The sequence below is a fragment of the Erythrolamprus reginae genome, chromosome 2, assembly GCF_031021105.1.
Source record: "Erythrolamprus reginae isolate rEryReg1 chromosome 2, rEryReg1.hap1, whole genome shotgun sequence".
NCBI lineage: Eukaryota > Metazoa > Chordata > Lepidosauria > Squamata > Dipsadidae > Erythrolamprus > Erythrolamprus reginae.
Genome location: NC_091951.1, coordinates 249,010,530 through 249,030,149, shown reverse-complemented (window position 1 = coordinate 249,030,149; position 19,620 = coordinate 249,010,530).

The following is a 19,620-nucleotide window of genomic DNA, read 5'->3' as shown; positions in this document are numbered from 1 at the left end:
CACGTGCATTGCTAATCAGCAAACTTGTATTAAACATAAAAGAAAAGGCTAAAGAAAACTGTCCTTATTTTCAGGAGTAAAACACAGTTCGAGGTGAAAATTCAGCTAAATACAAAGTTTATGAAAAAGCAAACAAATACAAAAGTCACGTAGCAGAAACGTTCCAGTAGTTCTCTGAATTCTCGAGGCACGAGAGCAGCAGCTAGTCCCAGAGTTTTCAACTCCCACTTGCCTGACAATGCTGAGTTGAAATCCAAAGGCACAGAGCAGAGGCTTCAAAGCAGGAACCACAAAGCCACACAAACCACACAGATAAACATCCACAGTTTGCCTCTGCCTCTGTTCCCTTTTGTAACTGTAGCCCTCATTATGGGAACCACACCCAGCCCTCATTCTGTGGACCACACCCAAACACAGGTGACACCATAATCACCGTTGATAATCCCTTAATTGAGCCCTACGTTGCATTGCTCTATGGCTACACATATTGATTATCTGTTCAGCATCCGAATCCAAAGAAGAGAGGCTATCCAACGGGCTGCCTGCTAAATCCCCTGAGCTGTCTGCCAGTTCCTGTGGGCTGTCTGCCAACTCCTCTGAACCATCTGCCTCATCCTCTGAACCATCTGCCTCATCCTCTGGGCTGTCTGCCACATTCAGCCAGGCTTTCACAATCACTTTGTGACGCATCTCTCACATGTGGGGGCAACAGCTGGCCCAGGCCCGAACACAACAGTGTGAAGCTGGAAAAAGCCTAGTTCCTGACTCTGAGTGTCATATATCGCTAGGAGGCAGCTGAAGAGAATGGCTCACAGGCAATGCAAGGTTGGATACAGGAACTCTTTATTGATACAGCTGATGCACTTAAGAACAATATTAAGAATTGTGATGGTGGCTACAGCCGGCTCGGATATACCACCTGGAGCAACCAATCCCCGGGCTTGACTCTCTCACCGGAGATTCAGCCAATGGGCACTGGCCTGGCTGAAGCCAGAACGTAACACCCCTCCCCAAGCACATACATAGTCATTGAGGTAAAGTGGCTGCTTGCACGCTCTTCCTGAGCAACATGGTTCCTCAACAGCTACTGGAACCACTGATGGACGGCTAAGTGAGGTGGTTGTTGGTTGGAGCTCCCCAGCTGGGGAAGTCAATTGTGGAGGCTGTAGATTGGTCTGCTGTGGCAGGGAGCTCACACCCATCCCGGAAGTTGATTGTGATGACACCGGCAGTTGGAAAACAGGTAGGGGTGTCATCACTGGCAGGGGAGGCTCCAGTGACAGCCTAGGCACATCATCATGTGTTAGAGGGTTGGTCATTGTGTCTGCCATGTTGCAACATCTTAATTGGTTGATGTGTCTCCTCCAGTAGCAGCCGTTCAACAACTGGACCCTGTAAGAGCATGGGCCCGCTACATCCAGGACAGTGGCTGGCAACCAAGGGGGGGTCTCCACCAAATCCCTGGGCAAAAACCTTGTCCCCTGGGTGGAAACCCCTGGCTGCTTGTAATGCACCCCCCCATAACACTGAGAAACACCTAAAACCTTTCCAAAGACAGTCTTTCGTCCCTTGACAAGATGACCTATGAGTAATTGAGAATTAAAGTGTTCATTAAGGTGGGTCAAGTATTTATATAAGGTACAGAAATAAATGGCCAGATACATTTGATATATGTGATGTATCAGAAAGTAACAAAACAAACAATAAGACATTGATCTGCAACAAACCTTTGTTAGACATGAAAAAAGGAATGACAGTCTTAAATACGTTTTCTCCTGGGTTTGTTTCATTCTTAACACTCGCAACTTTATTTATTTTTTTTAAAAAGGAAATGGTTGTGGCTCACAGAAAAAAAACATGGTTTCCTAAAGGTCAAAATGAAATATGGACTTCAGGCTAAAATGCTAATATCACCTTTATTAAAATATTAACAAAGCCTGAAATTCTATGTAAAAGTATCGAAAAAGGAAGCATTTAAAAAAAAAAATGAGTTTGGCAGTGTTGCAATGTGGTACTAAATACCATGATGTGTGAAGACAGTGCTAATATATAGGTCCAAGATGTTTCATAACAATTATCTATTCCATTTGGTATAAGCATGTTAAAATTGTCAAAGGGTTCAGTGAATTTATGACATGCAATGAAATGTTTGAATGACCTTGGGGAAAGATGCTGCCTAGGAAACAATCAGGCAAGGAAGGCAGGAGCCTTCAGTTCCTTAACAGTCAGAGAAAGAAATTGAGGATGAACTAATTGATGAGGGCGAGGCAGGAGATTTGTGCCTTCAGACTTGCAAGAGTCTCTTAATGTAGCCTTACACTGAAGTAAAATAGAAACATAGAAACATAGAAGTCTGACGGCAGAAAAAGACCTCATGGTCCATCTAGTCTGCCCTTATACTATTTTCTGTATTTTATCTTAGGATGGATATATGTTTATCCCAGGCATGTTTAAATTCAGTTACTGTGGATTTATCTACCACGTCTGCTGGAAGTTTGTTCCAAGGATCTACTACTCTTTCAGTAAAATAATATTTTCTCATGTTGCTTTTGATCTTTCCCCCAACTAACTTCAGATTGTGTCCCCTTGTTTTTGTGTTCACTTTCCTATTAAAAACACTTCCCTCCTGGACCTTATTTAACCCTTTAATATATTTAAATGTTTCGATCATGTCCCCCCTTTTCCTTCTGTCCTCCAGACCCAACAGATTGAGTTCATTAAGTCTTTCCTGATACGTTTTATGCTTAAGACCTTCCACCATTCTTGTAGCCCATCTTTGGACCCGTTCAATTTTGTCAATATCTTTTTGTAGGTGAGGTCTCCAGAACTGAACACAGTATTCCAAATGTGGTCTCACCAGCATTCTATATAGCGGGATCATAATCTCCCTCTTCCTGCTTGTTATACCTCTAGCTATGCAGCCAAGCATCCTACTTGCTTTCCCTACCGCCTGACTGCACTGTTCACCCATTTTGAGACTGTCAGAAATCACTACCCCTAAATCCTTTTCTTTTGAAGTATTTGCTAACACAGAACTGCCAATACAATACTCAGATTGAGAATTCCTTTTCCCCAAGTGCATTATTTTACATTTGGAAACAGTTCATCTTGTTGTGTTTCCTATCTGGTTTACCTGGCTGGGAGGACTGACATAAGGAAAAAGAACATATTACTCAATGAGATGGCATATTGCCTACCACCTCCTTAAGGTTTGGAGAATTGTAGAAAGGCACTTGTCAATTGAAAAAGCCCAGTTATTAGTTCTGTGAAGGATTATGCCCCTATCACTTCATTCCTGTTGGCTTCAAGGTTAGGGAGGGAATAGTGAAAGAATAATGAGCCACGCAGTGCTAGCCCTCCATCTAACTCAGTGCTTCTCAAATAGTGGGGCAGCCCCCCCTGGGGGGGGGTACAGAGCGATGCCAGGGTGGCACGTGGCCCCAAGGACACTCCTTTTTTGCCGCAAGGAATAGTCGGTTTTTTGCACCGAAAAATAGCACATGGCACGGAGCAGGAGATATGAAGTGCAGATAACAAACACTTAAGAGACAGCATGGAGAAATATTTAACAGGGATAAAAAGAAAGGAGGAGAGAGATGGAGATAATGAGACAAACGTAAGTCTCCTGAAAGCTAAGACGAGGAAATGTGGCAAAGCGTATGTAGTGCTTGGCTTCACTGTGACCATCGTGAGAAACGAGGAAAGACCGGTATGTTTACTGTGTCTAAAAATGTTGGCAGCAGATAGCATGAAGCAAAATAAATAAACCTGTCACTTATACACAGTACAGCTCAATCACCCTGTTAAGGTGCTTGAGCTTTTTCAGCGAAAATGTGCTCAATATTGCAAACAATCATCCCGGTGGAGAGTTGGGGGGGTGCAAAATGTTTACTTTTTCCGGGGGGGGGGCATAATAGAAAATAATTGAAAAACACTGATCTCAAGGGGGGGCTACTGCCTGGATGGGGGGGGAGCAGTGGGGTAGCGAAAATGGAGCTCTACCCCAGAGCACCCAATTTGGACTGAAAGATGTTGAAAGAAAATGCAGGGTGTCCTGCATAAGCCACGCCCACAGTGTGGTTGTAAAAATTTTGGTAGCCCTTCACTGACTGATCTAACTTAATGGAATCTACAAAAAGGAGCATTATTGGCTCCACGAAGCAACTGCCAATGCTTGGATTAACAACAAACAACACTCACCCCATTTATATGCACACACCCCAAAAATGAAACAAAGTAGTAATAATAATAATAATAATAATAATAATAATAATAATAATAATAATAATTATTATTATTATTATTTATTAGATTTGTATGCCGCCCCTCTCCGAGAACTCGGAGCGGCTCACAACAGGTAAAACCTTAAAACTCCTAAAAACCCACCTCTGTCGTCAGGCATGGGGGAATTGAGACTTTCCCTCCCCCTAGGCTTATAAAATTTATGCATGGTATGTTAGTATGCAGTGTTCTCTCTAAATTTTTTTTGGGGTGGGCGGAAAAGTATAGTGTCTGAGCGGCAGTCCCTTCGGGACTGGGCGACACAGAAATAATAATAAAATTTCCCTCTCAGCTTCTGGGCAGGTTTGGAAAACTCTGAGTTGATGATGATTTTTAAGTGAGCGATTGCTCACCTGCTCAGCTTAGAGGGAACTATGTTAGTATGTATGATTGGTTTCTAAATTGGGGATTTAAATTAACTTAAATATTAGATTTGTTTACATTGTATTATTATTGCTGTTAGCCGCCCCGAGTCTGCGGAGAGGGACGGCATACAAATCTGATTAATAAATAAATAAATAAAAACATCATATACAAATGCAATGTTAAAACAGTTTTTAAAACCCCTATTAAAAACAATCATACAACCCAAACACACCATACATAAAGTCAAGACAGCTAAGGATATATCAATTCCTCCATGCCTGGCGACATAGATGAGTTTTCAAAAGTTTGCGAAAGGCAAGGAGGAGTTCCACCCCCATACTTTCAGCAGCATCCTTCATGTGAATTTGGTTTTTGCACAGATAACCTCAAATTTAGCACTTCTAACAGAATAACCACACAATTGTTTTATTTTCTTCACAAGCAATCGTTAGATTCTTATCATGTGTTTAGCACCTGTTCAAAGTTACCACTGGTTCTCAGCGTTCCAGTCACTGCAATGATTACATTGTTCAGTGATAGGAATTCTAATCTGAAATTGCTATTGTAACGGGAAGGCTACCTGTACTAAAAACAACAGCTGAAAGCTGCAAATGCAACACGATGCCTCATCATTAGTTTTTATAACTATCCTGTGATTTCTAAATACAAGACAATATTTTTAGACTAAAATTCTTTGTAAGAGAGTGTTTACACCACCCTTATGCTTACCCAGTGGGAATGAGCATGTTGTTCCCATCTCATAACTTCACATAAAATGAAACACCAATCAGTTTCAACTTGGCTATTTGGGATTACTTTGGCATATTTAATCCCAATGTTTAGCTTTGAGCTGCATTTGCACATTAGGCTGCATTTGCACATTGCAATAATTTACCATAGGGTTTGTTTGTTGGGAACAAATATAATAAGTGATTCTAGGCTTTGTAAACTACAGTGTGTAGGTTAATGTGATGCATGAATCCAGTCATATTCATATAGCAGCTTCTTTGAAGTAGATGGCTTGCAAAAGTAGTAGATGTGAAATCCTTTGGTTTCCCAACTCTTGTTTTGTCTTTGGTATATATGTATGTCTGTATGTCTGTATGTCTGTATGTATGTCTGTCTGTCTGTCTGTCTGTCTGTCTGTCTGTATTCATTCATTCATTCATTCATTCATTCATTCATTCATTCATTCATTTGATTTATATGCTGCCTCTCTCCGAGGACTCAGGGTGGTTTACAACATTTAAAGTAGTAACAATATCCCAAATCTAATATTAATATAAATTAGCTAGTCTAAAACTCAAATTCATTAAAAATCAATCACTCTCATTCATACAATCAAGCAAGCATTCCATTCTTTGGCCAGGGGCTAATTATTTAGTGACCCCAAGCCTGTCAGCACAAATCGGTCTTCAAGTTCTTGCAGAAGGCGAGGAGGATGGGGGCAGTACAAATCTCTGGGGGGAGCTGGTTCCAGAGCGCCCCCCCCCCCCCCAGAGAAGGCTCTTCCCCTAGGCCTCACCAAGCGACATTGTCTAGTTGACAGGACCTGGAGAAGACCAACTCTGTGGGACCTGACTGTTGCGTGTGAGAGCTTTGCGTGTGAGGAAAGACTTAATGAACTCAATCTGTATAGTCTGGAGGACAGAAGGAAAAGGGGGGACATAATCGAAACATTTAAATATGTTAAAGGGTTAAATAAGGTTCAGGAGAGAAGTGTTTTTATTAGGAAAGTGAACACAAGAACAAGGGGACACAATCTGAGGTTAGTTGGGGGAAAGATAAAAAACAACATGAGAAAATATTATTTTACTGAAAGAGTAGTCGATCCTTGGAACAAACTTCTAGCAGATGTGGTTGGTAAATCCACACTAACTGAATTTAAACATGCCTGGGATAAACATATATCCATCCTAAGATAAAATACAAGAAATAGTATAAGGGCAGACTAGATGGACCATGAGGGTCTTTTTCTGCCATCAATCTTCTATGTTTCTATGTTTCTATGCTTCATGGAGCAGGGGCAGATTGCTGTTATTGGTTGCTACTGGTTCACTGCACATGCAGCTTGAGTCGTCTCACATGCACGCATGTGCTACATATGTTCGTGTGCGCATCCTCAGTGTGATTTTGCTTCTGCGCATGTGCACAAAGCAAAAAATATGAAAAATTAAAGAAAAAAGACGGTGGCGCTTGAAGGATTGGCATCGGAGCAGCTGTGCGCAAATTGCGCAATCTGGCGGCTGCTACCAGTGCGCAGCTGCGTACCACACTAATAGCAACCCATTCCTGGCATGCAGCAGTATCTAATCTTAGATCAGCAAACAAAAAGGATCTTGACAATGCTGGCTTTCTTAAAAGCTCCTTTCTTTGAAACATTCTACATGGGAGACATTTTCTCTTGTAATTCCACAAAGAATTTAGCCTTGAGGGTCAGGGAGCTGCTATTGAAAAGATGCCTTACGTCAGTGTAGGAATCACGTTGCGATCCAACATACTTGGATTTTTTTCCTCAACATTCCCACTCAACCAAGATGGCACCAGAAAAACAATGGGAGTCATTGTCTAATGATTGTCTGGGTAGAAGGTTTCCCCATCTACTCTACACATTTTGATTATATTTCTCCCATGCTTTACTGTATTTTAAAAATAAAGTAAAAAGAGATTTAGAGCAAATTTTAAAATAGCATATCTACTTAATTAAAACCCAATGCTTTCATACAAATATAAAGCAGAGTTCAAAAATTATATGAATCTACTTTAGTTGGAAACAGATTACAGTAGTATTTAAAATCAATTTCTGGATAAGGAGAGAAGGAAGTGTTCCTGTTAATGAGGTGTAAACAGTCAATTAATGATGTCCGTATAACAAGGTGGGGAAAAGTACACAACAGTTGCCAAGTATTTATAATTATGACTCACGTCTTCCATTTATGATGCTATCTAGGAATAATGTATGCACAACATCTTTAGAATGATACTTTATAATCTCTGCAAATATACTAATCAATTACAGGAAACAATAAATTGGGGTAGATGCCAAACGGGAGCTAATCGGTTGACTTGCAGGACAACTATTAATGTACATGCTCCAAGCAACTAGACACATAAACACAATAAGTAATGTTGCATACCAGCATTTAAGCCATGAGAAAAGCATTCTGGCTCAAATTGTGCTAACTCATTTGACAATTCAATTATGGTAAAAAGACCAGGGAATGGCCCTGTCCTTAGTTATTTATTGTGGCTTATATTTGAAAAAAGAATTCTTAGTTTTCTCTGGCTTTGTTTCTTCTCCTGCCAGTGGTTGGGGGGGGGGGATCAGGAATCACTCTTGCTTAGAACAAAGGAGTTTAGCCAGCTATCAAATTGTACGAAGACAAATGCTCTGTCTTACCCATTGGCAAAAAAATCAGAACATAAAATACAAGCTGGATGGACACGACCTAGTAGATGACCTTCACTCTGTCAGGGACCTTGGAGTATTCATCTCTAATTATCTAAGTGCCATAGCCCACAGTAACAACATTGCCAAAAAAAAAAAAAGCATTAAGCATTGTTAACCTAAACTTGCATAGCTTCTTCTCTGGTAATATTGCACTTTTAACTAGAGCATACAAAACATTTGCTAGACCAATTCTTGAATAGAGCTCATCTGTCTCGAATCCGCACTGCATACCGGACATTAGTACAATTGAAAGAGTCCAGAGATATTTCACGAGAAGAGTCCTCCACTCCTCTGTTCACAACAGAATACCTTATGCTTGAAGTTTTGGGCTTAGACAACTTGGAACTATGGCACCTCCAGTCTGGCCTACGTTTAGTACATAAAATTATCTGCTACAATGTCCTACCTGCCAATGACTAATTCAGCTTCAGCCAGAACAAGCAACAATAGATACAAACCTAAGGTAAACTGCTCCAAACTTGATTGCAGAAAATACGACTTCAGCAACAGAGTGGTCAATGCCTGGAAAACACTACCTGACTCTGTGGTTTCTTCCCCAAACCCCCAAAAGTTTAACTTTAGACTGTCTATTATTGATCTCACCCCATTCCTAAGAGCTCTGTAAGGAGCATGCATAAGTGCACCAATGTGCCTACCGTCCTTATTTGTATCCATTTCACGTATTCATAATTACATTTTATTGTTGTTGTTGTTATTGTTATTGTTATTGTTATTACCATTACCATTACCATTATCATTATCATCATCATCATCATCATCACCATCACCATCATCATCATCATTATTATTTATTAGATTTGTATGCCACCCCTCTCTGAAGACTCGGAGAGGATATATACTTAGGTCTGTTATGCAATACATGCTTGACTCTGTGTGTGTTTGTTTGTGTGTGTGTGTGTGTGTATGTGTAACATATTTTTTGCTGATAATGAAAAGGAAGGGAGACTACTATAGATCTTTTTCAGTTTTATTTGCCCTCATCAGGTAGCCACACCCTTACTGGGATTTGAACCTGGGACTCTGCCTTGTACCAGGGAAGGGTTATGTATAATGCCATATTCAAGTAAAAGGCAAAATGGAAGGCACAGGCTGAAGCATGATGGAGCATGTGATAAAGAAATCTCTGTCCTCAACTATTGCTCTAAGGAAATGGCACTGCCTATGTGACTGACCAGGAATTCCAGTTCTGAATTGACAGATGGCAATATCTGGAAAGAATTGTGGGTGGCCATGAATAAAATGAAATTTGGATTGGCCCATGCCCAATCATCAGTGCGGCTTCTAGTGTGGTGAAAGACAGAATGAGTTGGGCAAAATGGCTCTGAAATGTTTCGAGGGTGAGTTAAGTATTTGTGGTCCATTGCACAATAGGAAGTGCAGCTGCATGATACTGATCCTTGGAACATTGACAAATCAGGGCAACGGGTCTATTGTTTGGGCAAAAATCCTCATAAATAATAAAAAGAGTAAAAATGGGAAGCATCAACATCTTATCTATCTAGAACCTATGTAGAAATGACTAAACGTCATTTGGCGGGACCCAGGAGAAGAGCCTTCTCTGTGGCGGCCCCGACCCTCTGGAACCAGCTCCCCCCAGATATCAGAGTTGCCCCACCTTCCTTGCCTTTCGCAAGCTCCTTAAAACCCACCTCTGTTGTCAGGCATGTGGGAATTGAAAAATTTTTCTCCCTTCCCCCTAGGCTTATAGAATTTATACATGGTATGTTTGTTGGTATGATTGGTCTCTTAAATTGGGGTTTTTTAGATTACTTTTTAATATTAGATTTGTTACATTGTTTTTTATTGTTGTTAGCCACCCCGAGTCTTCGGAGAGGGGCGGCATACAAATCTAAATAAACTAAACTAAACTAAACTAGAACCAGTGGAAAAGCTGGGGTGATATAATTAGCACTGTATATCTGATAGAAAGCCGGTTTTCTTTCTCCATTCAAATGTGAATGTGAAGTAGAATGGCTTTAAGAGAACATGAAATCCACATTTAAAAATCAGGTGCAAGCTCTTTCAGTGGAGCACTAAACCTGTAATTATAAGAAGTTGGTACTCCTAAAGATCTGACAAGTATATGAAAAACAACCGGCAAGAATTATGCAGGCAAATGCCTCTGGAAATCAGGTGTGTGGTCATGCCTGAAGTGGAACTCAAAATGGCCATGCGGGACAGTGTTCAATGAAAGAAGGGAAAGGTGTATGTTCAGAGCAGCCTAAAGTGACCCATACAACTTTGGCACATTTCAAAATCTGACTGCATCATTAATCACATCATTAATGAAACATTAAGATTATTCCCACAGAAAAAAAGTTACATCAGCAGAAGACAGACATTTAAGTTAGCTTAACAGTAGAGCTAAGAACTTGAAGGGTTTTTTTTTTAAAGCTATGGGCTGGTGTGAAAGTCATAAAAAAAAATACCAAGGAATGTTTGCAACCACATTAAGAAGAAAATGGATTGGAACTGTGTGGCCTCATAAATCCAGAGTCTGGAGAAAAGCATCTGCTTATAGAAATATCAACAAGGTTCTAAACAAGTAGTCATTTATGAATAAAATAAAATTCACTCACTTCTATAATTGACATTGTAGATTGATGTAGGTTATTTAACTAATAAATAGGTTATTTGATGATAACTAATGATTAGATTATTTAACTAATCATTGACATTGTAGATTGATGTAGGTTATTTAATTAATACCTACATTATTATTTATTTATTTATTTATTATTTAGATTTGTATGCCACCCCTCTCCGCGAACTCGGGGCGGCTTCCGTCCCCTGTCCTGTTGCTCTCCTATATCTCCTATACCTTTCTTCTATTCCTATATCTCTTCTTCTATTCTTTCATTGATATGTTCTATTACTATACCTTCTTTTCTATTATATCACTAGCATTGGTTAGTCCCCATTACATCCCACACATTGTTGTATTACTTCCTTGTCCTGTTATCAGGGGCACTGTTGTTTTTGAGTATATCTCTATATTATAATCTATCTATCTATCTATCTATCTATCTATCTATCTATCTATCTATCTATCTATCTATCTATAACCTTTTTCTTTGAAATCTACACTCTTGAGTCTCAGGAACCCCTAGGGACTTAACAGGAATTTACCTAATTTATTATCTACTGTCATTCTATTTAAGATAAATCACATTGTTCTTTGGTCCTTCCAAAATGAGTATGATCCTGGGCCTAGAAAGTTTAGAACTAAGACGCCTTAAACAAGATCTAGGTATTGCCCACAAGATCATATGCTGCAACGTCCTGCCTGTTGGCGACTACTTCAGCTTCAACCACAACAACACAAGAGCACACAACAGATTTAAACTTAATATTAACCGCTCCAAACTTGACTGTAAAAAATATGACTTCAGTAACTGAGTTGTCGAAGCGTGGAACTCATTACCAGACTCCATAGTGTCATCCCCAAACCTCCAACAGTTTACCCTTAGATTATCCACGGTTGACCTATCCAGATTCCTAAGAGGTCAGTAAGGGGCGAGTACAAGTGCAATAGAGTGCCTTCCGTCCCCTGTCCTATTGCTCTCCTATATCTCCTATACCTTTCTTCTATTCCTATATCTCTTCTTCTATTCTTTCATTGATATGTTCTATTACTATACCTTCTTTTCTATTATTTCTTAGATATATTTTACTATGAGTATATCCTCTATAACCTTCATCATGTATTTTACTATGTGTATGTAGATATATACCCACTAAAACCCTGTGTATTGGACAAAATAAATAAATAAATAAATAAAATAAAATAAAATAAGATGATTGGAGGAAGATTTGAGGATAACAACTTTAGCTGTTTTTGAAAATAACAAGCTGGAAATAATTTTTACAAAAACCACCAAACTATCCCATGAAACAAGCATAGAAACTATTACACGTGGAAATAACAAATGTCTGAGATTGAAGAATTTGCGTAATAGTGCAACACCAATCATATTAACCCTGTAAAGGTACTGACAATATAAAGGTACTGCCCCCAAATTTGACAAGGTGAAGGAACAACCCTCAGCGGTAAACTGTTGGAAGTTCAATGTAACAGTAGGGAGGACTTCTTCTGATCTCCAATTAGAGCTGTATAATCTGCTGGTGAACTAGCTTGCTGACCTCGAGTGTGGAGGAAGCACTGTTCCGTTGCCAACAACACAGCAAGAACCACCTCCCTAGCTAATCAGCTTCTGGAGATGTAACAGGAGAAGGCTATTTTCTCTTTGGCTTGACAAAACAAAATGTCTCGAGCTGGCTTCTGTCCACAGCTTTTAGATGCTTCTGGTTAGATGAACCTGGCTATTTTATCAAAACTAATTTGTACCTGTGATAGAAGTAATTAATTGGCCAGATGCACGGATGGTTGTTACCTTAATGGAAGTATGGAAGTAATTTGTTCCTAAAGACAAAACAAAGGAAAACAAGATAGCTTTTGGAAATACATGTGTCGTGTACTACTCCTACTTGTAAAACAGATTATTATTATTTTTTAAAAGCCTTTTAGGACACATGCAATATATCTATTATACAGTCTATTAACATGTTTGTTTGCTTTTTTAAAAATGTACAGAGTAAGGCTGAATAATAGGAAGTTTATGGTTTTGATAGAAAGTCAAACAATCTTTGGTATAAACAGAACTAATCTTGAGGAACCTGAGTTGAATGCTTATTTGGGGTATGGTTTGTGGTTTGGCCTATTGAGAAGATTCTTGGGAAGAAAGAAAAAGGATTCTTGGATTGTTAAGTGTGGTGATTATTCATTCGTTCGTTCGTTCGTTCGTTCATTCATTCGTTTATTTATTTATATGCCGCCCCTCTCCAAGGACTCGGGGTGGCTTACAACATAATGTTAAGCATGTCACTTTTCAACTACCATGACTTATGAACGATTAATGTTTGTTAGTTTAAGTCAGCTTTTTAAAAGTGGGAAGTAAAATAAATGTTGAAATAAAACATGTTTAATAATAATTGGTATTGTAATTAATATATCTTCAACACAAAAAGATCCCTTCCATGTTGACCATTTTTTAGTAGCAAGACCCACTCACATGAGGACAACTTCTAGACTCTTTGAAGAGGATCGCATGTCCTGTGATCCCAAAGCACTTATAACTCTCTAAACCATTGACTGAGGCCTCAGCATTTCTCCCAAAATTGCCCCAAATCCTAATTTGCATTACAAATTATTGCATCACAAATTAGAAGTAGAAGTGAAAGATTAAGTATGTCACAAGTAATCACTTTGTTTGTTTGTATGTGTATGTGTATGTATGTATGTCAGAGTATAGGCCGCAATGTCATATTCCAAGCCCAGTAACAGTACTGTAAATGCATAATCATGGTAATTCAGCGCTTCTACGGGATGATGCAATGACAATGATTCAGCAGAATGATGCAATCACTCTGCTCCAAACAATATGATTGGTCAGTGTTTGAATATATTGGAATACACCCGGTGTGGGTGTGGGTGAGTTGTAAGAAGTTGATGTTTGATGGTGGTTTGGAACCGAAAGTAAAAGAGCCTTCTGCAAAAAAGAATCTCTGCAGCGTTGTGTGGAAGAATCTTCCATATGACTGGTATCCTCCACTCTTCCAAAAAAACCCCAAACAAACAGGAAATTTTGAGATTACTCTGACAATTCTAATTTAATTTAATTTAATTCAATTCAATTCAATTCAATTCAATTCAAATAATTTAATTTAATTTAATTTAATTTAATTTAATTTAATTTAATTTAATTTAATTTAATTTAATTTAATTTAATTTAATTTAATTTAATTTAATTTAATTTAATTTAATTTAATTTAATTTAATTTAATTTAATTTAATTTAATTTAATTTAATTTAATTTAATTTAATTTAATTTAATTTAATTTAATTTAATTTAATTTAATTTAATTTAATTTAATTTAATTTAATTTAATTTAATTTAATTTTATTTTATTTTATTTAATTTTATTTTATTTTATTTAATTTAATTTAATTTAATTTAATTTAATTTAATTTAATTTAATTTAATTTAATTTAATTTAATTTAATTTAATTTAATTTAATTTAATTTAATTTAATTTAATTTAATTTAATTTAATTTAATTTAATTTAATTTAATTTAATTTAATTTAATTTAATTTAATTTTTTAATTTAATTTAATTTTTTAATTTAATTTAATTTAATTTACACCCAACTCCCCGAGAAACGCTGGGTGGCGTACAACAAAACTAAACATCAAAAACATTTTAAAAACAATTTAAAACCCATTTAATAAAATCATACCTCCCTCCAGATCCAGGAAATAAACCACCTGATCAACGGCTCCAGGCCTCTCAGGTCTTTAAGGCTGTCCAGAAGGCCAGCAGGGTGGATAACATTTAAGTTACTTTATTTTAGTTATCCAAATTCAAGTTGCTGTAGTTAATTTTAAACTAGCCATGAGTATACAGTGTTCCCTTGATTTTCGCGGGGGATGCGTTCTGAGACCGCCCGCGAAAGTCGAATTTCCGCGAAGTAGAGATGCGGAAGTAAATGCACCATTTTTGGCTATGGACAGTATCACAAGCCTTTCCTTAACACTTTAAACCCCTAAATCACCATTTCCCATTCCCTTAACACCCATTTACTCACCATTATTACTGGTACTCACCATTGAATAAGACACTTAGTGATCCTGATATTTATAAACATAATTATTTATTAACAATAATTAATTTTTTTGTTATTTATTTGCAAAAATTATTAGTTTGGCAATGATGCATGATGTCATCGGGCAGGAAAAACCGTGGTATAGGAAAAAAACCGCGAAGTATTTTTTAATTAATGTTTTTTGAAAAACCGTGGTATAGGCTATCCGCGAAGTTTGAACCCGCGAAAATCGAGGGAACACTGTACATTATTTGGCTACTCATAGTTATGTTTGCCGTTTTTATATTCTCTCTTGGGTAGATACACAATAGTACAATTCATATCTTTTGTCATATCTCCCCTGGAACGTTACAATCATTTTAATTGTATATCTAGATTTCCTGGAGTTGTGGACATCTATGTAGTAAGTTTCTTTTTCTTTCTGATTTCCTTAAACATTGTTTAGAATTCTGATTTTTGTTTGTTTTCAGGAGTTATTTTTGTTTTTATTTAATTAGAGATCATTGTTTGGTCCTTTAATTACTGCCTGAAGAGACTCTACCTCACTAGACTTTTCTATTTTGAGTTTAGGCTGTTTTGTTTCCTACTTAATGGTATTTGAGACATAGTGACTATCTTAATACAGAATTATTTTCTACATCTTTCTAATGTTTTTGGACTAGTTTAGTATTAAACAGGAAATAATTCCTGCATTGAAATTTATTTATTTATTCATTCATTCATTCATTCATTCAATTTTTACGCTGCCCTTCTTCCTTAGACTTAGGGCGGCTTACAACATGTTAGCAATAGCACTTTTTAACAGAGCCAGCATATTGCCCCCACAATCCGGGTCCTCATTTTACCCACCTCCGAAGGATGGAAGGCTGAGTCAATCTTGAGCCGGTGATGAGATTTGAACCGTTGACCTTCAGATCTACAGTCAGCTTCAGTGGCCTGCAATACAGCACTCTACCTGCTGTGCCACCCCAGCTTATAATATTTGCATCTCTTTTGTTCTACAGCTGTAGTCAAGATAATCTGCAGTTCCCCAACTGGGATTAATGTCTGCATTATGTACAGAATCTCATTCTGAATGTATACAATTTATAATGCATTGGCCATAATATTTGCTGATACAAATAGAGTTTAATTTGTTTGAAATTTAAAGTAATTTAAAACCATTATTGAAAGTATTGAAACCGTTCTTCATATTTTAGGTTATGAATAACCAATCTCCAGGCTCCATCCAATTTTTGAATATTAAGTGATTGAGTAGAAAGTGTCCATGATATTAATGAATGAAATTTTCAAGGTGGCTTCTGGTCAGGGCTCAAGACTTACATTTCTTGATCACCATGGTTAATAGTCTTGATAAAAGGAGAAAATAGAGAATCTCATCTGAACCTTTTATATTTTTTATTATTTTAGTTATCAATTAACTAAATTTCTACCATATCCCATCCCATGCCTGGGCATAAATCTGTCAATTCTGAATTCCAGGTTTAGCAAGCTATAGATTGTAATTATACTGAAACCATCTCATTATTTAATAGCAATAATAATATACAACAGCAGCCCATAATTCTCAATAATGGAGTTCCCTCTACTCTCCACATTCTGAAAGTTTTCAGAAAGTGAAGGCTAAGAGATACAGATGCTTTTAAAAAAGTAATTTAAAAAGAGGCTTTAGTTACAGTTTTTTTTAGCAGAGGACCAGTTTGATTGTCTCTGCTTTTTTTTCAAAGTCCATATTATAAAGACTGAAATATTTCTTTAAATAATAAATGAAAGTATATTGAGGTCAACAGTTTGGGAAGCTGGCTATGCCAAAATAATGATTATATATATATATATATCCATGCTACATACACTCTTTCATTCAGTTGGGTGTGTGTGTTTTTTTGGTTGATATGTCTTTGGAAGACTGTATTAGATAAATATGATAAACTGGGAATTTTTAAAAAAATATATAGCAGAAGACAATAGCAAATGACTTACATATTGTTATAAAAAAACTACATGGACATGTAGACCTTAAGGGTATTAGTGTAATCTCTAAAACCAACACATTGTAGTAGTTTTATGTTATCCTTGCAGACATACATGTCTTCAAAAATATTGAGCAATGGGTTTTCAACATTAGGAAGTAACATCTGTGCTTTGAAATTTAGAAATCACAGTTTGATTTCTCATCTACTTGTGGCAGGACTGTACTTTTTTAAAATGAAAAAAATGTTCTGAGATCATTTAGCCTCCTGACTCCTTTTTGAAGTTGTGCAAATAAGGTTAGTAATCATATATAGGCATATTATTATTCATTGTTCTTTCATAAAATATAGGCTGGACAAAGAGTTTAGAAGGAAGTTATTGGAGCTCATTTTTTTTACAATTCATCGTGCAGTAAACACATTAGATAACATGACCTAATTTTAATTGGGATCTTATTTTGAATTAAATCAGAATTGGGAGAGGACTTCCCAATTACCAGAATTGGTTCTGCTTCATCAAAGGTAAACTGAAAGGCTTCTGCCGCACGAATCCCAGCGACCAGTTAGGTCCCACAGAGTTGGCCTTCTCTGGGTCCCGTCGACTAAACAATGTCGTTTGGCGGGACCCGGGGGAAGAGCCTTCTCTGTGGTGGCCCCGACCCTATGGAACCAACTCCCCCCAGATATCAGAGTTGCCCCCACCCTCCTTGCCTTTCATAAGCTCTTAAAAACCCACCTCTGTCGTCAGGCATGGGGGAATTGAAATACTCCCTTCCCCTAGGCTTATAAAATTTATGTATGGTATGACTGTATGTATGACTGATCTCTTAAATTGAGGTTTTTAGATTTTTTAATATTAGATTTGTTTACGTTGTCTTTTTATTGTTGTTAGCCGCCCTGAGTCTGCGGAGAGGGGCGGCATACAAATCTAATAAGTAAGTAAGTAAGTAAGTAAGTAAGTAAGTAAGTAAGTAAGTAAGTAAGTAAGTAAGTAAGTAAATAAATAAATAAATATGGATTGCATTAAACCAAGGTTTGTTTAATCATGAATTGAAGAAAGAACTCTTCATTGTCCCAGCATTTTCATGCGGGTGAAGCATCCATTTTTCAGATCAATGAACACCATTTCATGCGATTGTATGCAAAACCTGGGTCCAACCGTGGAATTTTAATGCCCACGTTAATTGCATCTTGCCACCATTGTTCTGGCCTTCCTTGTGGGCATTCGCCATCAGTATTAAAGTGGCTCGAAGTACACAGGACAGTGTGAGGTGCTGCTTGAAAAACCAGGCCATACCACTGCATTTTTCTCACACAAAGAAATTACAATTTCTTAGGTTAACTCAGAGGTCTTTAAATTTGACAACGTTAAGACTTGTGGACTTCAAGGCTACATATCTTAACATTGCCAAGTCAGGGGATCCCTGGGTTAACTCAATTCTGGCAACTTCAGATGGATGGACTTTAGGTCCCAGGGAAGCCGCACGAATCCCAGTGACCGGTTAGGTCCCACAGAGTGGGCCTCCTCCGGGTCCCGTCAACAAAACAATGTTGTTTGTCGGGGCCCAGGGGAAAAGCCTTCTCTGTGGCAGCCCCGGACCTCTGGAACCAACTCGCCCTGGAGATTAGAATTGCCCCCACCCTCCTTGCCTTTCGTAAGCTCCTTAAAACCCACCTCTGCTGTCAGGCATGGGGGAACTGAGATATTCTTTCCCCCTAGGCCTTTACAATTCATGTATGATATGTTTGTATGGATGGATGTTTGGTTTTACAATAAGGGTTTTTAGTTGTTTTAGTATTGGATTTACATGCTGTTTTTTGTTACTGTTGTTAGTCGCCCCGAGTCTACGGAGAGGGGCGGCATACAAATCCAATAAATAAATAAATAAAATAAATAAAGCCATGACTGGCTGAGGAATTCTGGAAGTTAATCCACACATCTGAAAGTTGCCAAGGTTGATATGTCGCATCAAATGGGAACCACAATTTACAAATAAAAATAAACCCTAAACCAAAACGAAACCTTTTTATAATTTAATGCAATGCAAGAATTCAGTCAGCAGTTAACTATAGATTTCCTGTAAATGCATAGAGTTTCCTTGCTCTTTCTTTTAAATAAAATGTTCCACAAAGGAACAGGGAAGAAGGAGTGAAATAGGAAGCAATAACAGAGTTGGAAGGGACCTTGGAGATTTTCCAGCGCAGCTCCTGCTAAGGCTTAGGGAGCCTTATGTCATTTCAGACAAATAGTTGTCTAATCTCTTCTTGAAAACTTCCAGTGTTGGAGGCAATTTTTCCCACCAGTTATTTGTTCTGTCAGGAAATTTCTCCTTACATAGAAACATAGAAGTCTGACGGCAGAAGAAGAAGTTATTATAAAAATATTAGATTGCGCTGAAATGGATATGATGACAAGACGCTTAAAAGATCAAGAAGATACGGAATTTTATGAAACATGGAACAAAGTTTATATATGGATAAATAAGAAGAAACAGTAGAAGGTTAAGATAAATAAATAAATGAGTGAATTGTTTCGGCAAAGACAAGATTTATGTGTTATAATAGAATTATTTAGAATATGTTTGTTTTAGAAATATATTAGAATCAGTTTATATATGAAGAACTATTATGAGAAGAATTCTAGATTTATATTAGAATTAGTTTAAATATGAAGAACTATTATGAGAAGTTTAACAAATTATTTCTTAACATTTACAATAATGAATTGAATTTTAAGTATGTATTCTTTTTTCTGTATTGAAATTTATACTTTTGAGATAAGCGGGGAAAATACAACCCCACTTTTATGTTAAATGTATGTGTGTGTTTGTCTATTTTATTAAAATTAATAAAATTTATTTTTTTT